This window comes from Nyctereutes procyonoides, unplaced genomic scaffold, assembly GCF_905146905.1.
Source record: "Nyctereutes procyonoides isolate TBG_1078 unplaced genomic scaffold, NYPRO_anot_genome, whole genome shotgun sequence".
NCBI classification, from domain to species: Eukaryota; Metazoa; Chordata; class Mammalia; order Carnivora; family Canidae; genus Nyctereutes; species Nyctereutes procyonoides.
Genome location: NW_026575128.1, coordinates 28,274,570 through 28,294,132, shown reverse-complemented (window position 1 = coordinate 28,294,132; position 19,563 = coordinate 28,274,570).

Genomic DNA, 19,563 nt, shown 5'->3' with positions numbered 1-19,563 from the left:
AAAATGGACAAGAGGGAATTAATTGAGTTGATGGCATTCTTTATATGTTGATTTTTGTGGTGTAAACACCACCAATGTAAATTTGTCACAACTAAATGTATACGTAAAATAATGTGTTCATTTGACTCACTACAATATAAAATGTATGAGATACCAAAGTGAGATGAGACCTCAGAGAAGATTTTCAAGGGAACCAGTTTTACAATTTTTAAAAAGTAAAATTTACTGACACCAGAAGGGGAATAGGAAGGCTAAAAGAATGATTAGTAAGAGAAGGTTTTATTTGGAAGTGTAGGAGAAGAAAACTTTCTTCTTCCCTCTTAGGTTCTCTGATCTAATAACTAAATTGATATAATAGATTAAAAGGAGAAAAACAAATTTTGTGCATACAGGAGCCCCATAAAAATATGAAACATTTTAGCTGTCAGGTAATTGAAGCTTAAATATCATCCCAAGTCAAGCTAAGGAGAAGAGGGTAGGGATGTAGGGCTTCAAAGGGGAGGAAAACAATTCACAGGAAGATGCAAAGAGCAAATGTTTGGCAAACAAATATTTGCCTATTGTGCAAATAAATCTTTCCCATATAAAGAGTGATCTCTGGTAAGATTTATCTTCCTGGTCCAATCCCCTTAACTAAGTTATTTTAGGGGACTAAAGGGAGGTAAAAAGGACTTCTTCTTGAGTCTGCTGGGCCTTGATTATCTTCAGCTTGAAATCATTCACATACCAAAGCGGCATATCCTGAGGGGGCATGCTCTGCTCCTACTTCAAATTATTTAAAGAAAAGTATGCCCATACTGTAAGCCCCCCTCCTACCACCACATCTATACATTAAGGAGAAAATGGGCCGGGTGAGTGCCCTTAAATTTAAAGAGAGAGCGATCATTTGGAGAGCTTAATTAGATGTTGTCTTGGGTTGAATTGAGCCTCCAAAATGATACGTTGAAATCCTATCCCCAGGTACTTTTGAGTGTGACTTTATTTGAAATAAGGGTTTTTGCAGATGTAGTCAAATTAAGATGGGATCATTAAGGTGGGCTCTAATTCACTGAGTGGTATCCTTATATGAAGAGCACATACAGACACGGGAGGGAAGACTGTCATGTGACGCTAGAGGTAGAGATTGAAATGCTGAGGCTGTGAACTTGGGGATGCCAAGGATTGCTGGAAAACCACCAGAAGGTAGGAAGAGGCAAGGGTAGATTCTCCTTAAAGGTTACAGAGGGAACATGGCCATTCCAACACCCTGGTTTCAGAACTTGAGCCTCCAGAATAGCAAGACAATAAATGTCTGTTGTTCTAAGTCACCCAGTTTGCGGTGCTTTGTTCGTTAACACTAGGAAACTAATAAAGATGCTTTCATTAACTAAGATTGTGACTTTCAAAGAGGAAGATAGAGAGCAAGATATTTTGACTAACTTTTTCAGGGAGGAGTTTCCTCCATGTTGAATGTAGCCTGTGCTGTCATATTTTACCAGGCCAAGTTGCTTCCTGTGGACCACATGGGAGATAACCAGGTCCCTTTGGGAGATAACCAGGATGGAATTAAGTCCTACTCAAGTCAGGAGTATTATCTTCAAGGAAGACATAGAAATTGTGTAGAGTAGATTACTGGAAAGCCAGACTCTGGAAAAGGATTGGCAGCTGAAGGAACATCAAGGTCAACATCAGGTCAATAGAGTTTGAGTTGATGGGTCCAGAGTGGGTATGTGAGAGAAGGAGTAAGCTTTAAATATTTGCCAAGCACTAAATGTGCTAAGTTCTTTTTACAAGAGCAGCCACCAAGTTGAAAATTTTCAATACCCCTTTCTTTCTCAGTTTTGCTCTGATCTTGGCAGGTCAGAAATAGCAACAGAGTGGCAAATAAAGAGAGCAAGAAAGAAGATTCCAAGTATTTGCTCTTTTTAAGAGGCAGAGAACCTGTTTCTAACCTGCACTAGTTAGGGGAAGGAAAAAAAAATAGAAGGCTTGCTGCTCAATTTGGATTGAAGAGCTGACTGATAATATCAAACTGTATATAAGACTATTTCTAAATCAAGGCTTTTTTTTTGCATAATTGATAGGAAGTTTTAAATTACTTAAGAGGATTCTGGAAGATCTTGAGATTTGCCCAAGAGTTTATCCAGGAGCAGAGGAGATACCTACAGAATATTTTTAAAGAAGGCAGTAGTATGAAAATAAAGGTTCTGCTATGATTACATCCCATAGGTCCTAATTGTTTGTAAACTAATCTTAGAGACAGAGATTAAAACTTGAATAAAATCAGGCACTCCTTGATATTATGATGAGATATTTTGTGAAAACAATGTATTTGAGGGTGATTTTCAACCCCATCAGACATGTTCTCTGGTGAAATTTAAATAAAAGAGGCAAAGAAGGAACGTCAGTGCGGTGCTAAGTGAGACATAGGTAAAACAATGCAGATGTCAAAAATTGCAGTTATTAGGAAGCAGAATCCTATGGAGTAGGAGAATTGGTAATAGGATTTAACATATCTGAAAACTGTGGAATGGTTCTGTCTAGATAGAATAAGTAGCAACACATTTCTCTAAAGTCTGGAATGCCTGATTTCCTTTTGGGACATGGGAGTTGACATTGTATTCTGAATAACAAAGAACAATAATCACTGTCTGGAGACCCAGGGTTTGTTACCAAGGAGAAGCCGTGTGTGTGTGTGTGTGTGTGTGTGTGTGTGTGTGTGTGTGTGTTTGTGTTTTTACCGGTTGTTTTCTTTTTCTTTTTTTTTTTTTTTTTTACCGGTTGTTCTCTTAATATTTGTTCTCATCTTTAGAGATAATCTCTAGAGATGGTCCAGTTTTTTTACATTTTACATACACAATTTACCACTTACTACAGATAACCAATACATAACCATGCATTGTACATATAAATACATTTTATATTGGTTATCAAAATATTGTTTTCTAATCTTTCTCCATATACATACATTTATATTTGTGAACACACATTTAGGGATGATGTTGAATGCATAATCCGCAATCATTTAATTACTAATTTTTATGAACATTTTTTTTAGAAGGAGAGCTATGGGGAGGGGCAGTGAAAAAAGAGTGAGAAAACCCCAAGTAGGGATCACACCCAGTGCAGAGCCTGATGAGGGGCTGGATCCCACAACACTGAGATCAAGACCAGAGTCAAAATCAAGAGTCAGATGCCCAACTGACTGAGCCACACGATTGCCCATGTTTTAATGGACATTGAAATTGTTTCTCATTCCTTTGTTATTATCAACAGTTGTTCACAGATACTTATATATAAATATTTGTACCTGTTATTTTTTTCTGAGATATATAGAAATTGTATTACCTCAACAAAGATTCTCACAGAAATTGTAAGCAAATCCAAGGAGTTCATCACTTGGTATGAGTCAAATTGAACACAACCCATGGAAGTTTTGAAAATAAAGAACTTTTTATTACTTGTAATAAGTAAGGAGGGAGATAGCTCTTCAAGCACTGTCTCCCCATGGAATTAGTATAGGAAGCTTTTATTCAGTGTACTAGCAGGTAGAGGCAGGGAGCTTGCCTAGGCATCTCAGTTCAATTGCATATGCCTAGCACATCAACATGCTGGTACATACATCTTCTGTTCAAGAAATGGCAGAAAGACATGACCTTTTAGGCCTGAAGATTCCAATTCAAACTATATTTGAGAAAATCAAATGTATTTGAGAAAATAAACTGTAATTATGTAAAATTCTAAGTAACTTTTATATTTCAAAGTCATATTTTTTCAAAATATGTAAATAATTACCTTTAACATATATTTAATGGATGTAATTTTTTTTAATTTTATTTATTTATGATAGTCACAGAGAGAGAGAAAGAGTGGCAGAGACATAGGCAGAGGGAGAAGCAGGCTCCATGCACCAGAAGCCCGATGTGGGATTCGATCCCGGGTCTCCAGGATCGCGCCCTGGGCCAAAGGCAGGCGCCAAACCGCTGCGCCACCCAGGGATCCCTAATGGATGTAATTTAAAAGTAATTATGTGGAGTCAGGAATTTGTATTCCTGAGAAATTTGAATGCTACTTCCCTTACTTTTTAGATAGAAGACCTAAAATTAGAAACTTTTGGTATTACATTATTTGAAAGAATATCCTTAAAAAGTGTGGTTTTAAAAAGAGTTGGACTGTAACATATATCGACACACAAATTGTGCAGAAAATAGTCACAAAAGCAAGGTAATACTTAAACACAAATCTTGATTGAGAGAGAAAGCATCAGTGGGAGGGAGAGGCAGAGGAAGAAGGAGGAGCTGATTCCCCACTGAGCCAGGAGCCCAATGTGGGGCACAATCCCAGGATCTAGAGATCATGACCTGAGTGAAGGTAGACGTGTAACCATCTGAGCCACCCAGGCACCCCAGAGTATTAGTTTTTGTCTAAAGAAAACAATTTAGATGAGAAAAAAATGTCAGAAGACTGATAGGGTATATCTTAAAGAAAAATATATTCCAATATGAGTCTTAGACACAGAAGCACACATATGCATATGATCATCCTAAGGTAATCATTTTTGATATTTTAAAATTCTTTAAAGAGTTTTAAGAGAAATACATTTTTAAATGTATTTGTACATGTAAATACATGTATTTCCCTTAAATTTCTATTTAAGGGAAATAGGAGTCTAAGTTGGGTTAAATTATTTAGAGTTAAATTATTTTCTAAGTGCCTCATTTTTATATATTGTAATAGGAACTAAATACAAAGAGGACTTGGTGGTAAACCAAAATGGGTGAAAAGTCTAATGTTTTTGGGTAACTGTAAATTTGATTTATTTTTAATTGATTTCTTGATTTTGATATAGAATCTTTGCCCAAAAGATCTAGACACCAGAAAAATATGAAAGACTTAAGAAGGGTTCATTCATATATAAACTAACATTTCCTTTTGTAATGTTAATATTAATATTTCCTGAAATTCCACTAGGTTTTTCCTTCATTTCTTCTATATTCCTTTCCCCTTTTTTCTTGCCAAGAAGAAAGGAAAATGTATATTTTAAAAAGAGAACATGTAAAAGAGCACTGGTCTTGGAACAAAATATAACATTTGTTTAAATATGATTATAAACTTTTTAGAAAAAAAAAAGCCTTCTCAACAACAAAAAAATATAGCTACTAATTGAAGTTTTAAACCATTTTATTTTATTTTAAATTCCTTTGAACAAATGAGGTGAGATTCAGAATCCTCTCCCCTGACTTCCTTGAATTTCATGCTATTTTCTTTTTAATGAATTCATAAACTATTTCAATTTATGAGGAAATGTTCTACATTATAATTTTTTTTAATGTCAGAAAATTTGAGGGTAAGACAGAGAAATATCAGTGTTTCTTTAACATACTCAAGACCCTTCCAGGCCAATAAACTGCCATGTATATAATGTCAGGTAGTTGCATGTTGTAAGGCCAGCTTGACAAAAAGGTTCAAACTAACTGTCAGTGAAAACAATTAAATTTTCATAGAGTGAGCCAATAAAATTAGAGTGATTGGTGCTGTAGTAAACTGTGGAGAGAGAAAAGGGAAAAAGTATATGTACAATAATGGTATATTATTAGTGTAAACACCTTAATTTTTGTTTATTTTTATTTTTTTAATGATTACTATTTATTGAGTTCTAGCATTTAATCCTTAATCTAGCCCTATCAAATTGATGGTATTATCTCCATTTCAGAGGCAGGAAAACTAGAAATTGAGAGATTAAGTTACCTGCCTAAGATTACATATAGAGAAGAGCAAGAATTCATATCACAGCAATATACCTTATTTATATATCTATCTACTTATTTATTTTTAAGAAAGGGGGGAGAGTTAGAGAAAGAAAGGGAAAAAAAGAAGAAAAAAGAAAAAGAAAGAAAGAAAGAAAGAGAAGAAAAAAAGAAAAAGGAAAAAAAGAAAGGAAGAAAGAAAGAAAGAAAGAAAGAAAGAAAGAAAGAAAGAGAGAGAGAGAGAAAGAGAGAAAGAGAGAAAGAGAGAAAGGGAAAGAAGGTGTGGGAGAGAGAAAATCTCAAGCAGGCTCCAGGGCCAGTGTGGAGCCAGACACGAGGCTTGATCTCATGACCCTGAGATCATGACCTGAACCAAAATTAAGAGTCAGATACTTAACCAACTGAGCCACCCAGGTGCCCCTACCATAATTTTTAAATTTAATATATATAACATATATAATATCATTAAAACAAAAATCCAACATGGATCATAGTATGATGTGTAAGAATAAAATTATTGAACTTCTAAGAGAAAACAGGGCAAAATTTCTGTGACTTTGAGTTAGGCAAATATCATCTAACAAGATACAAAAAATACCAGCCTGAAGCAAAAAATAATAATAATAATAATTAGAATATTTTAACCAAGATTAAAGACCTTCAGTCTTGAGGGATATATATAATTTTTGTACTAGATATAGTTGATTTACATAGTTTTTAAATTTTAAATGTTTTTTTTAAAATTTTTATTGAGGTAAAATTAGTATCTAACATATTGGTTTCAGGTGCACAAAGCAATAATTTGATTCTTGATTCTTGTATACATTACTAAGTGATCACCATAATAAATCTAGTTACTGTCTGTCACCCCTTCACCCATTTCTCCAATCCTCACCTCCCTCACCTCTGGTAATCACCAATCTATTTTGTGTGTCTCTATGTTTTGTTTCCTTTGTTCATTTGTGTTTTTTAAATTCCACGTATATGTGAAATGATATGATATATGTCTTTCAGTCTCTGACTTATTTCACTTGACATAATACCTTCAATTGAGGCCTGCCCTTGGGGTTGCAAACAGCAAGATTTCCTTTTGTATGGCTAGGTAGTATTCCAGTGGCGTGTGTGTGTGTGTGTGTATGTGTGTGTGCACACACACACACTCCATATATTCTTTATCCACTGAATCTATTATGAATGTTTAGGTTATTTCCATATTTTGACTATTGTAAATAATGCTGTAGTGAACATAAGGGTGCATATGTCTTCAAACTTGTGTTTTCTTTGGAGAAACAACCAGAAGTGGGATAAATAGATCATATGGTGGTTCTATTTTTAATTTTTTGAGGAACCTCCATACTGTTTTCCATACTGACTATACCAATTTATCTTTTTACCAAGAGTGTGCAAGGGTTCCCTTTTCTCCACACCCTCTCCAACGCTAATTATTTCTTGCCTTTGTAATAATAGCCCTTATACCAGCTGTGAAGTGATATCTCAATGAGGTTTTAATTTGCATTTACCTGATAATTGGTGACTTTAAACAGCTTTTCATGTGTGTCTTGGTCATCTGTATGTCTTCTTTGGGAAAAAAAATTAGGTCCTCTGCCCATTTTTCAGATTTTTGCTGAGATGTTTGAGTTCTTTATATATTTTAGATGCTGACCCCTTATCAGATATATGGTTTGCAAATATTTTCTCCCATTTGGTAGGTTGCTTTTTCATTTTATTTATGATTTCCTTTGCTGAGTAGAAGCTTTTTAGTTTAATGTAGTCTCATGTATTTGTTTTTGCTTTTGCTGCCTTTGGGAGTAAGGGGAAAAAAATTCAACACTAAGACTTCTATCAAGGAATTTCCCACCTATACTTTCTCCTAGGAGTTTTATGGATTCAAGTCTTAAATTCCAGTCTTTAATCTATTTTGCATTAATTTTTGTGAATGGCACAAGATAGAGGTCTAGTTTCATTCTTTTGCATGTGGCTGTCCAGATTTCCCAACATCATTTTTGAAGAGATTGTCCTTTCCCCATTATATAATTTTGCCTCCTTAGTTGTAAATTATTTTGCCATATTTGTGTGGTTCTCTATTTCTGGGCTTTCTTTTGTATTTCATTGATATATGTGTCTGTTTTTACGCTAGTACATTACTGTATTAATTATTATAGCTTTGTAGATTGAAATCACAAAGTATGATACCTCCAGGCTTGTTCTTCTGTTTCAAGATTGCTTTGACTATTCCAGGTTTCCTCTAGTTCCATTCAAATTTTAGAAGCATTTTTTCTAGTTCTGTGAAGGATGACATTGGAATTTTGATAAGGATTACATTGAATCTATAGACTGCTTTGGATAGTACAGAAATTTTAATAATATCTATTCTTCTAATCCATGAACACAGGATATCTTTCCATTTATTTGTATCTTTTTCAATTTCTTTACCCAAAATATTATAGTTTTTGTTGTATAAGTCTTTCACTTTCTTGGTTAAATTTGTTCCAAGTATTTTATTCTTTTTGATGCAATTATAAATGGGATTATTTTCTTAATTTCTTTCCTAGTTCATTATCACTGTATAGAAAAACAACAGGTTTCTGGGTATCTATTCTGTATCTTGCAATTTTACTGAAGTCATTTACTCCAATTTTTTTGGTGGAGTCTTTAGGATTTTCTGTATATAGTATCATGTCATCTGCAAGTAAAGACAATTTTACTTTTTTCCTTTTCAACTCTGAAATCTTTTACTTATCTATCTTTCCTATTCGCTGTGACCAGATCTTGTAATATTGTGTTAAATGCAGAAATGGCACTTGCTAGTGCCTTTGACCCCAAAAATCCCACTGGTCATTGTCCCTCCAGCAGATGCTTTAAGATACAGCAAGTGAATCTCCTTACCGTTACTTACCGTCCTTACCATCATATAATCCCATCACTTCTCAAATTGCTAGTTGAGTGAGTCTGCACATAAGTCCCATAAAAGCACTATCTCAGATCCACACAGTCTCCCAGATGCTCTGTGCATAAGCCCCATGGATTCCCAAGGCCACACTCTTTTGGGGCCTTGACTCTCTGGTGCAGGTCCCAAGGGTTGGGGTGGCTAATGTGAAACACAGACCTCTCACTCTTCAGGAAGAGGCTCTGGACCCATGAGATTCCTCCCTGTTGAGGGGTACTGTGACTGGGGGTGGGAAATATTTTACTGAGACCATTTATTCTGCCTCTCCTACTACCTATCTGGTTTTGGCCTTTTTATCCCTTGTGGAGGGGCCTGTTCAACTACATTTTAGTTCCTTTTCAATAGGAATTATTCCATATGTAGTTGTAGGTCTGGTCTATCTGTGGAGGGAGGTGAATTCTGGTCTCTCTGTGCTGCCATCTTGGACTACCTTCTAGTCCTGACATTTTATTAAATTCATTTCTAAGCATTTCATCTCTTATTCTAATTGACTTCATTGTTTTCTTATTTTCTTTTCTCATAGCTCATTTCCATTTTCGAAATAAAATATGTTTTTATATCTTAGCCTTGTAACCTCACAAACTTCTAAAATTTACTTATTAACTCCAAAGCCGTCTTTAGTAAGATTCTCTTCTGACCTTAGGTAGTTCCTACCTGCACATGATTCCCACTCCTTACTTCAAATTTGGTTAAATCTCTAAAAGTGACCTTTAGAAAGATTCTTGACCCCACCTAAAACCAAGTTAATCACCCCCTCTCTATGCTCCCACTGAACTTTTGTTATATTCTTTTTAGTACATTTTAAAATGTCTATGGCTTTGTAAATATGATATGAATCAGAAAGAACTGAATCTAATTTCTCCATTTGCAACTAATGCTAATACAAAGAACTAATTGATGCCATTAAATTGTGAGAAGCAGCCTACTGGTGCAGACACACCAAGTTGAATGAAGCTTCATTTCCTAAGTGTTCCATAAACATTGGCCTTTGTTTTTTAGTCTGTTAAATGTACAGAGGTATTTTCCTATTCAAGCTGCTACTGTAGGGTTAGTCAAAAAGGGTGTTATTGTTATTATTACTATTATTTTTTTAATTTTTTGAATTTATTTATTTATGAAAGACACAGAAAGAGAGAAAGAGGCAGAGACACAGGCAGAGGGAGAAGCAGGCCCCATGCGGGGAGCCAGACATGGGACTCGATCCTGGGACTCCAGAACCACGCTCCAGGCTGAAGGCAGGCGCTAAACCACTGAGCCACCCAGGGATCCCCCTATTATTACTATTATTAAGTCAAAACTGTCCTTTTACCCAAAAGACATTTACATTTTAACTATGATTTTCAATGGCTTAACTCAAGTGAATTATCAAATTAAGCACATGATTGCTCATTTGATACCTTACTTTTAGACAGCATAATCTCCTCCTCTCTCTAATCTTGAAACTTAAATATTCTTGATTCTCCTAGATATGAGGCAACCTTTACTGTCACAGACAGTAAACAAGTGGCAGCTAAGATGATTGTCAGCTACATAGGGAATGGGTATCAGTACAATAAAATTGTAAAAATGAAATATTGCTTGGTCTAAAATATAAGATTAATTTAATTTAGGGAGTTTTAAATTTTTTAAGAACTATTCAATCTCTGCTGACCTACAATACACACATACCTACTCCTTAGGGAGGAGTAGCGGTGAGAAGCTATAAAAAGTCTAATATCTGAAAGGTTAAATTAGATTTGGGAAAGCTACAGGATTCTCAAGTGTTTAGATGATGCAATTATTGTAGAAACAAACTTGATTGTACCTGATAACATAGAGATTTCTTTATATGATGTTTTTGCCATTAGAGATATTATATCACTCTAGAAATTTTTTCCAACCCATCCAAATAAATTATGTTAGAAAAGATTTAGTAGTTGTTTAATTTAACTCATAAAAAACCATAAATAAGTATCAGCTTACTTATTGAGGATAAAACACCCATAACCAATAATAGCATTTAATGCTTTATGAAATGTAACCTCAAGAAAAATGCAGTGTAATTACATTTAGTGACATGCTGCAGTTTAATTAGGGTTAATTAAATTGAACTATTGGCAAATTTTGTTTGTGTTATTTTTAAAAAATACTATGATTTAAAGGTTAATTGCATTATTTATAAGATACTAAAATTGCTTCTCCATCAACTTTTTGTTTCATATAAATGCAGATGGATAATTTTGTCACTCTGTTAATAAATTTGTGGATTTGTTATTTAATATTATGAATTGAGCAGAACTTAAAAGAATGGACAAATTAAACTATATATACAACATTTTATTTGAAACTAATAATTGCTGTGTTGGTGCTTTTTGAATTCAGAAGGATGATTCTTTAAGGTCAGGAGGATGGTCTATTTTGTTTAAGAACCTTTCTTTTGAGGTTGTCTTATTGGTGACACTCATCTCATAAGAATATTTTACTTGTGTCTGTTTTTTTATTATACTTGTGTTCTTCGTATGCTCCTCAATTTATTGATTTCTTTTATAACTCTTTATCCTACTTAACAAAGATCTCGCTCCAAATCCTCAACCTTCATCAAGCTTAGTAGTTACTATCTTAATTGCTTTATAGTTTTGCTAGTTTTCTAGAAGGAACTTCACAAACTGTCAGCTTTTTGTTTTTTCTAAAAGGAACTTCACAAACTGTCAGCTCTACTACATGCATCTGTCACCAGCATGATATAGCCTTTGTTAAGTCACCTGTTGTTTTCAAAAACTTCAGTAGTGATCCATTATATCTAGAGTATAGCATAATGGAGAAAATTGCAGACTAGCTCAGGATGTCTGAGTTTGAATTGTAGCTCTACCACTTACCACTTGTATTACACGGAAATATACTTAGCATCTCTAATCCTCAATTTGTTTAACTGTACAATAGGAGTAATAGCAATGATATTAATAGACTCAGTGAGTTGCCCCTGGGTGGTGCAGTTGGTTAGACATAGGACTCTTGGTCATGATCTTAGGGTGTGAGATCAATCCCCTTGGGCTCCACACTCAGTGTGGAGTCTGTTTGGGATTTTCTTACCCTCTCTCTATGGCCTTCCAGCTCATGCTCTCTCTCTCTCTCTCTCTCTCTCTTTCTCTAAGATAAAAATAAATAAATGTTAAAAAAGACTCAACGAGATGATGTAACTTGCCCATGCCCTTATTCATAGAAGTCAATATTTATGTTACTGACTTTGGTCTTCTACAGAGCTTCCCTGAAATTCATGTCCATTATCATCCTTGTGAACCTGTCAAAAACATGTCAATAATTGAAAATTACCATAGTGATGTGACACCTCAGAATCTACGCTAGATAAATGTATTCATTGGAGTAGGAGAAAGATTTATTTGCCCTGAAAGGCAAGTAAGATATTAATGCAATTATTCGTTATAAAGATGTATTTGCTTCTTTGCTTTCTCTATATGCTTCCTCCTAACTTGTGACCACTTGATCCCATGCAGTTCCAGCTCAGGCAAATTGTCAGTTATGGATATAAGTACACACGATCAAAGGAATCAAAGGAATGGAAATCAGGTACTTCTGGCACTCAGACAACTGAATGTCTAAGCAGTGCTCTTCAACAAAGCTACAATGAAGCCAAGTGATTCTATTTGGGCAGACTCTAAGTAAACGGTTGTATTATGAGTGGCTTCTGGCCAGACAGGAGACTGCATAATTTAAGAAAATGTAGTTTAAGGAAATGGCTCCTTAGCCATTGAGAAGAGAAAACTTACATCTTAATTATAATTGCTCTTTTACATCTTTAATATAAATCAGATTGTAGATGTTTATTATTTTTCTGCAAGGACAGAACATTATACAATTCAAGCTCCTATTTTCATGTGTCGCCTATAATTATGTGCCCTGAGAAGAAAATTTAATACTGAAAAGCACAAAGCCAAATGTTACAATTCATTTTTCAATAATGATAAGACAAAATCTCATATTCTTTTGTCCTGGGATTTTGTTTTATAGTTCTTATAAATTAGAGTGTTTTGAAAATTCATTGAGAAGACTTGCACTGTGGAAAGATAATCATTTCATTTTGTATCATCTTTTAATGTATTTAAAAATTCTAGCATCATGATATGATCTGTTCATATTTATATCAGTTGCTACTCTTTCAGTCTATGCTTTACAGATATGAAAATACTATTGAAATAATCATAAACATGTGAAAGAGACTAAAATCTTTTAAAAACCACTTTCACTAGAATGTTCTAATGAAATACATCCTTCTCACTTCATAACTTTAGAAACTGAAATAAGTTGTATCTGTTTAATATTGTCACCAATACTAATTACATTTTTTGCCTGTGTTACTTCATTAGAAGATGAGAACAAATTAACAACGAAAAGCATACATGGGGGGGGGGGATCCCTGGGTGGCTCAGCGGTTTAGCACCTGCCTTTGGCCCAGGGCATGATCCTGGAGTCCTGGGATCGAGTCCAGCGTTGGGCTCCCGGCATGGAGCCTGCTTCTCCCTCTGCCTGTGTCTCTGCTTCTCTCTCTCTCTCTGAGAGAGAGAGAAAAGCATACAATTGGTGATATTTGAAATATGATATCTTTCTTCTTTCTCATTTGGGAGAAGACATTATTATGATTTAGAACTTTCTCAGTGGCTTATACACCTAAATAATTTTCCTAATAACATTGTATTTTAATTTGTAGTCTTTTAAGTAGGTAGTAATATTTATCACTAAAACAGATACAAAATATTTATTTCATGGGTACCTATGTATGCATGTGCTTGGACTAATTGATTTAGAATGAGACAAGTGCATAAGAACATGAAAATATTTCACAACTCATGTTTTAAATAATGCAAGTGTAGAAAATTATGACCTTCTTTCTAATGTACCATAGATATTTTCGTGCAGCTTCCAATTTTAGAGTAGCATGAAGTGATTAATATTCATCAAAAGGAAGTGGGAAGAGAAGCATCATTTTATTTTCAATTAATAGAAAACATGACATTGTCTATTTTTAGTTTCCTAGCTATTTATCCATTCCCTATGGAAGTGAATGGGCGTCCACACTCCTTGTCTGCGTTTTTGCTAAAAGTGCTTGCCTGTGCTGCCAAGCTCACCACACAGTTTCTATCTGGCATTGAAGCACTATCTTTTTCAGCCATGCAAGTCTGTGTTTTGTGATAAAGTATAGTTATGGGCAGCCTTGCTGACTCCACTCTGCTTCAGAAAGAATTCTTCCTCGCTGCAGTGTTCCATTTGAAAACCCTTCTGATGCTTGACTTTCTTCTGAAATTGTACTTGCAATCCTAATGGTTCTCTCTTTAATATTTGAACTCATTTTACTTGTTTAATATGAATTAGATATTTAATTCAAAATTGAACAGTGGGGAAGTTTCTGACCGATGCAGAAAGTACATTTTATAAGAGATCAACTACAATTTATATACTTGATTTAACGTGGCATATATCACTTAAAAGTGGAGATTGAGAGTTTCTGGGCACTGTGGAGGTAATCTGATTTGTGATATGTTGGTCTATTCATTTCAAATTCTACAAGATCTGCAGTGATTATTTCAGTCTACGTGATGGCACAGTGGCTATATTACTGCCAGTTAGTTCAGCATGAAAAATGAATACATCAACAATTTATTTAAAATGTGTATAAGCATCACCTTGGATTTTCTATTTCTGGTGTTTACAGGCACACGCCACTGTCTGCTTCAAATGCACAGAAATGAAGGGTATATAGTAACTTGGTGTATCTACTCTTAACTAAAAAAGTTTCTTTAAACTCTCTTTACCTGCATTTATAAATCAGATAAATATTTTAGGCATCGCATAAGCATAACAGAAAACTCCCAACTCTAACAGGAAAATCTCTCCCAAAACTACTTAGAGAATTTTAATAAAATCAAACTTATAAATTGGTAAATTAAATTCCCTTAAAATTCTAATACTATTAAGAGGAAATCATTTTAGCTAAAAGTATCAAATATACCATGTTCCCCTAAATATCATAAGGACTTTAATTTTAAAAAGACATTGATATTATAAATTAGCAATGAAGTATTAGTGATTTAGATTTGGCTCCCTTCATTATATCTTAACTTAATTATTTTTTGACTTACTAATGGGCATGCTGAGGTTACTTGGTGGAAAATTAAAAACCATTGTACTTTGCTATGCTAGGTTTGCTGTAATTATTGGTGTATTTGTTTATCATTCATAAATTTGAAATCATTTTATAAGAACCATATATATGCCCTGGATTCCTCCCAAGACACTGATTAGACAAGTGAGAACATTTTTAAAGCTGTCTGATTTGGTAGATAGTTTCCTACTCCCTTTAATTTATGACCTAATTGAAATCTATTTCTTCCCATGATCTTCTCTGACTACAATTCGAAAGATTTCTAGTGCTGCCACAATTCTAAATTTGTTTTGATGTCATCCAAGGGGTTTCAGAATTCCTCACTGGTCTTTGTTTTCTGTAGCTATAATTCTGATGTCAGGCTAATGACATTTTAGAAATGGAAGAAAATTTATGAGTAGCAGAAAAGAAGAGAGGTATTTCTTTATTACAGATTTTTTTTCTTTTCAGCTCTGTATACTTATTATTTTAATAGTAATTAAAATATTATTAGATACTGGATATCCAATATTCTCTTCTTATTGGATAATAGCAACTTTAACATTCTTATTCATATAGAAAAGGGCAGCTAGTCTGATACTTTAGGTAATATCAGTGTCTACTTTCAACTGGGACTCTAAAGTTACAAAGTAGGCTACTGGAAAGAACTTGGGTTTAATGTTAGACATGGGTACGAATCTGGCTTTATCAATCACCACCTGTATGATGTTAACATGTTACTTAATTTTTAATGTCAGTTTCCATATCTTCATATCTGGGATAACTAAACAAACTGCAACAATTTGTTGTGAAAAAAAATCAGTCTCTAAAGTGCATTTTAACATGCCTTACCCATAGATAATGCTTATTAAATTATAGTTGCAATTAGTTAATCTATCAAAATAATCTTCTATATGCTAGAGTGGAGTGATTCATTACTGATATTAAATGTAGCTTCTAAAATAGATTTTACTTTTAAGCTCACTAGGGCAAAGAATTTAATTTAAAATCTGCCATATTTTACACAGATGTCAAGATCTGTGAAGGAACTGAGGTTTTAGATTTTGCCCTATGCATAAGCTAATAAGTTACCCTTCCCAAACGTTCATGTACATTAGCAAAGATAAAAGATGCCTGCATAAGACAAAGACAGCGTATGACTCACAACAGCAGCATTGGTCAGCATTATATTCTTTACACTAGTTCTGGAAGCCCTAATTTCCACATGCTGCATGGTGACATGACAAGATCTGGGTGATGCCTGTACACACAGTGGGTTGTGTTAGAGGGAAAAACTGCTTTGCCCTGGAAAGAGACATTGTCATTATTAATGTGAACAGCAAACTAGTATACCTTCTCTTCTGGAAGACACTCTAAATTCTGAGGCTGTTTGCTCTTTGAGCAATCTTGAAAGATGATATAGAACAAAAACTGTTAATACCTCTCCTCAGGAGACAGAGAAAAAGTAATAAACTCATGGAAAATTGTATCCCTGCAGTAAGATAATGGAAACAGGCCCTTCTAGTATAAAAAACAGGAAAAAATTTCATAAACACAATTCTTTTTTTTAAAGATTTTACTTTATTTGAGAGAGAGAGAGAGTACACATGAGCTGAGGGAGGAGAAAATACAGAAAGACAAGCAGACTGCCTGCTGAGCACAGAGCCCCATATGGGACTTAATCCCATGATACTGAGATCTGACCTGAGCCAAAATCAAGAGTTAGACAATTAACCAACTGAGCCAGCCAGGCACCCCCATGAACACAATTCTAATTCACAGTCATTCAAAGTGCTGAATTCCACCAAAACAATTTGTTGATAGGCATGATAAAGGAGATTGATTACTTATGAATGTTTAATAGTGTTTCAGAGAAAGGACAGGAAAAATGGGATACCTATGAGATTTTTGGATATAGTTTAAGGCATGCATTTCGATGTGAGGTCTTAATTAGCACTGGTTCATGATATAGTAGTTGAGGTTTGATGGACCAGGCAATGCTAAGGTTTTGAGAAAAAGTTCCGATGTGAGTGTTATGTATTGAAGGCTGGCAGATTGATGGCCATTTTTTTTTTTTGATGGTCATATTAATGAGCTTTTTCAAAGTGCTTGAAAGGAAAAATAATATTGCTTCCGTCTTTTTTATTTTTCTGGGTTGGGTTTTCTGGAACAGCAAGAATATGTGTGAGATTAGTGATGTGATATTATAAGCCAAATGACCTTTATCCAAAGCCTGTCATTATTTGTATATGAACCTGGGCTTGTGATGGAGAAAGATCTACTAATTTTTAGTAGATTAATTTTATATCTTGAAGACAATGTTGGGAAAAGGGGTAAACCATAGAGAATACCAAATGGAGAAATTTTTTTAAAAAATGACCATGGTGTAGGAAAATGACCAATTTAAGATGAAAAGATGTAGAGAAAAACAGGGAAAAAATGTTAAACACAGAAGAATTTGGTAGAACAGCAGGATCTGCTCTAAGAATGAGTATAAGGTTGGAGTCTCTTTAATATAAAAAAGGAATCTTCCTTGCATTTAGGACAATAGAGAAAAACGATTCCAATCACAATACCTGATCTAAATATATATGTATATTTAATCTTATTATGGAAAATACTTAATTGAACACAAATTTTAAGAAGATGATTATAATGATTCACAAACTTGTAGCCAGCTAAGAGTTTTTCAAGGTATTATTTGTTCTTTTCGTATTTTCTCTTTTTTGTAGAGATCTGATTTTTTCCAAAGTCAAAAGTTACATAAATCCCTGTAGACTAGTGGTGATTTATAAGCAAAGAGGATCATCAAGATTAGGATGGAGTTCAAAAGAAGCAATAAGAGAGAAACCACCTGAGAAAACAAAAGTCATTTTATGTTCCAATAAGAATTCCCCAAGCCTATTATTCTCAAAGCAGGCTGTCCAGAAAATAAAGCATTTTCTTAAAAATAAACTTTCAGATTTGAAAAAATACTTTTGTTGCATATGACAAAATTAAAGCTTTATGACCGATGAACTTCCATTTTTCAGGGATAATTATTAAAATATGAGAAAACAAGGAAGCAATACTAGCTGTAAATTTAGAACATTTCGTAAACAAAGAATTGACATCTGTTTGTACAGTTTGGTGGGCTGCCTTTTTCTTTCTTTCTTTCTTTCTTTCTTTCTTTCTTTTTTTTTTTTGTACATTTTGGTTTATATCTCAGTTTTCCCTATTGAAGGATTTGCTCTGGTACATTAATAGAAAACCAATTATTAAAATTCACCAAAGCTGCATCCTTCCCATTCACCTATATCTGTAGTAAAGATGAGATTTCATCTGCATCATTTTGACTTTTTTGTCAATCAAGCTTGTTTCTGAATTTGATATGGTACAAAAGAATACAATAACATCTAACAAAGGAAGACACAAGAAAAGAGAGAGCAAGCTGGAATGACTCCTTCAGAGGGAGCTAAGACTTGCTAGGAAATTGGCATATGACCTGTTACAGCAGCAGATTGAGAGGTGGTAACAACAGTAATTAAGGAACAACTATTTAAATATCATGACAGCTGTATTCAGTTGTCACAGAAAATTTGGACAGACTTTATGGTAGATGACTGGACAAATCAATGTAAAAACTTTAAACATTATAATGTGAGTTTCAAGATGAATAATTTTCCTGGATAGAGAGACACTGGTACCGCCTGTTTTTTCATGAAAAATGCCTAATAAACTAATACAGTTTACCTCTAAGGAACAGATAGGATGACACATTAAATGTTCTTTAGTTCAAGGTCACCCTGAAAATGGAACCTGAGTCAATGTTTATATAAGGCAAGTTCATTTTAGAATGTGATCCCAGGTAGGAGGTGGAATGCAAGGCAGTGAGAGTGAATGAAATAGGGAAGGAGGAACAGCCATTGTAATTATGTGTTACGGAGTTGGATGTTCTCTGGGCAACTGTTACCCATTACCACTGCGACCTTCTGAGGACATTACCAAATCCACCCAAAGAAAAACAAAATAGGGAAATATGTGCCCAATACTTTTTTGTCCCTGTTGACATTAACTACTTATACTCAATATACTTCCAGATCACAGGTCTGTCTGACTAGATGATATTTCCCACATGGTTCATGAAAATTCCAGGGCAAGACTCACAGTGCAAGATCTCCATCTTGAAGCAATGCTCTGTCAGGTTGAACCTGCAAAAGCTCTCTAGAGCTGGCATGAATTTGGATGCTGCAACCAGAGGATATTCAAATAGTGTATATGTTGTGTCCAAGGATAGTCAGAACAATAATAGTATGTTGAGTCTAGGCTGGGGTTAGTCTGACGAATCACAGTTTGGGAGGAGATTTAATGATTTTAATGAGCCAAAAGGGAGTGCCATACTAGTGTATTTGATTCCCAGAGCTAATCTCTTTTTATTACTAATTTCCCTTATATGATTAAATTATTTTCAGAAATAATCATGAATTTAAATAAAGTAATAATAATGGTCAAGTAAAGCATACAATGAGTTTTTTCTTTTGTTAAATTCTGTACTTATAATAATAACGGTAAATTAAAATAAATATCAATGATATAAAATAAATATCACTATACAAAAAGAGACATTTAATGATTAAATCACTTTAATTTTTATGATCTATGTTTTTATAAAATCCTTAAAAACCCACAATTTATTTTATATCTACAGTACTGGTCTATCATGGAAATTAATGATTATTAAATTTTAGTTTTGAGCCATAAGTTCTGCAAACTTGCCA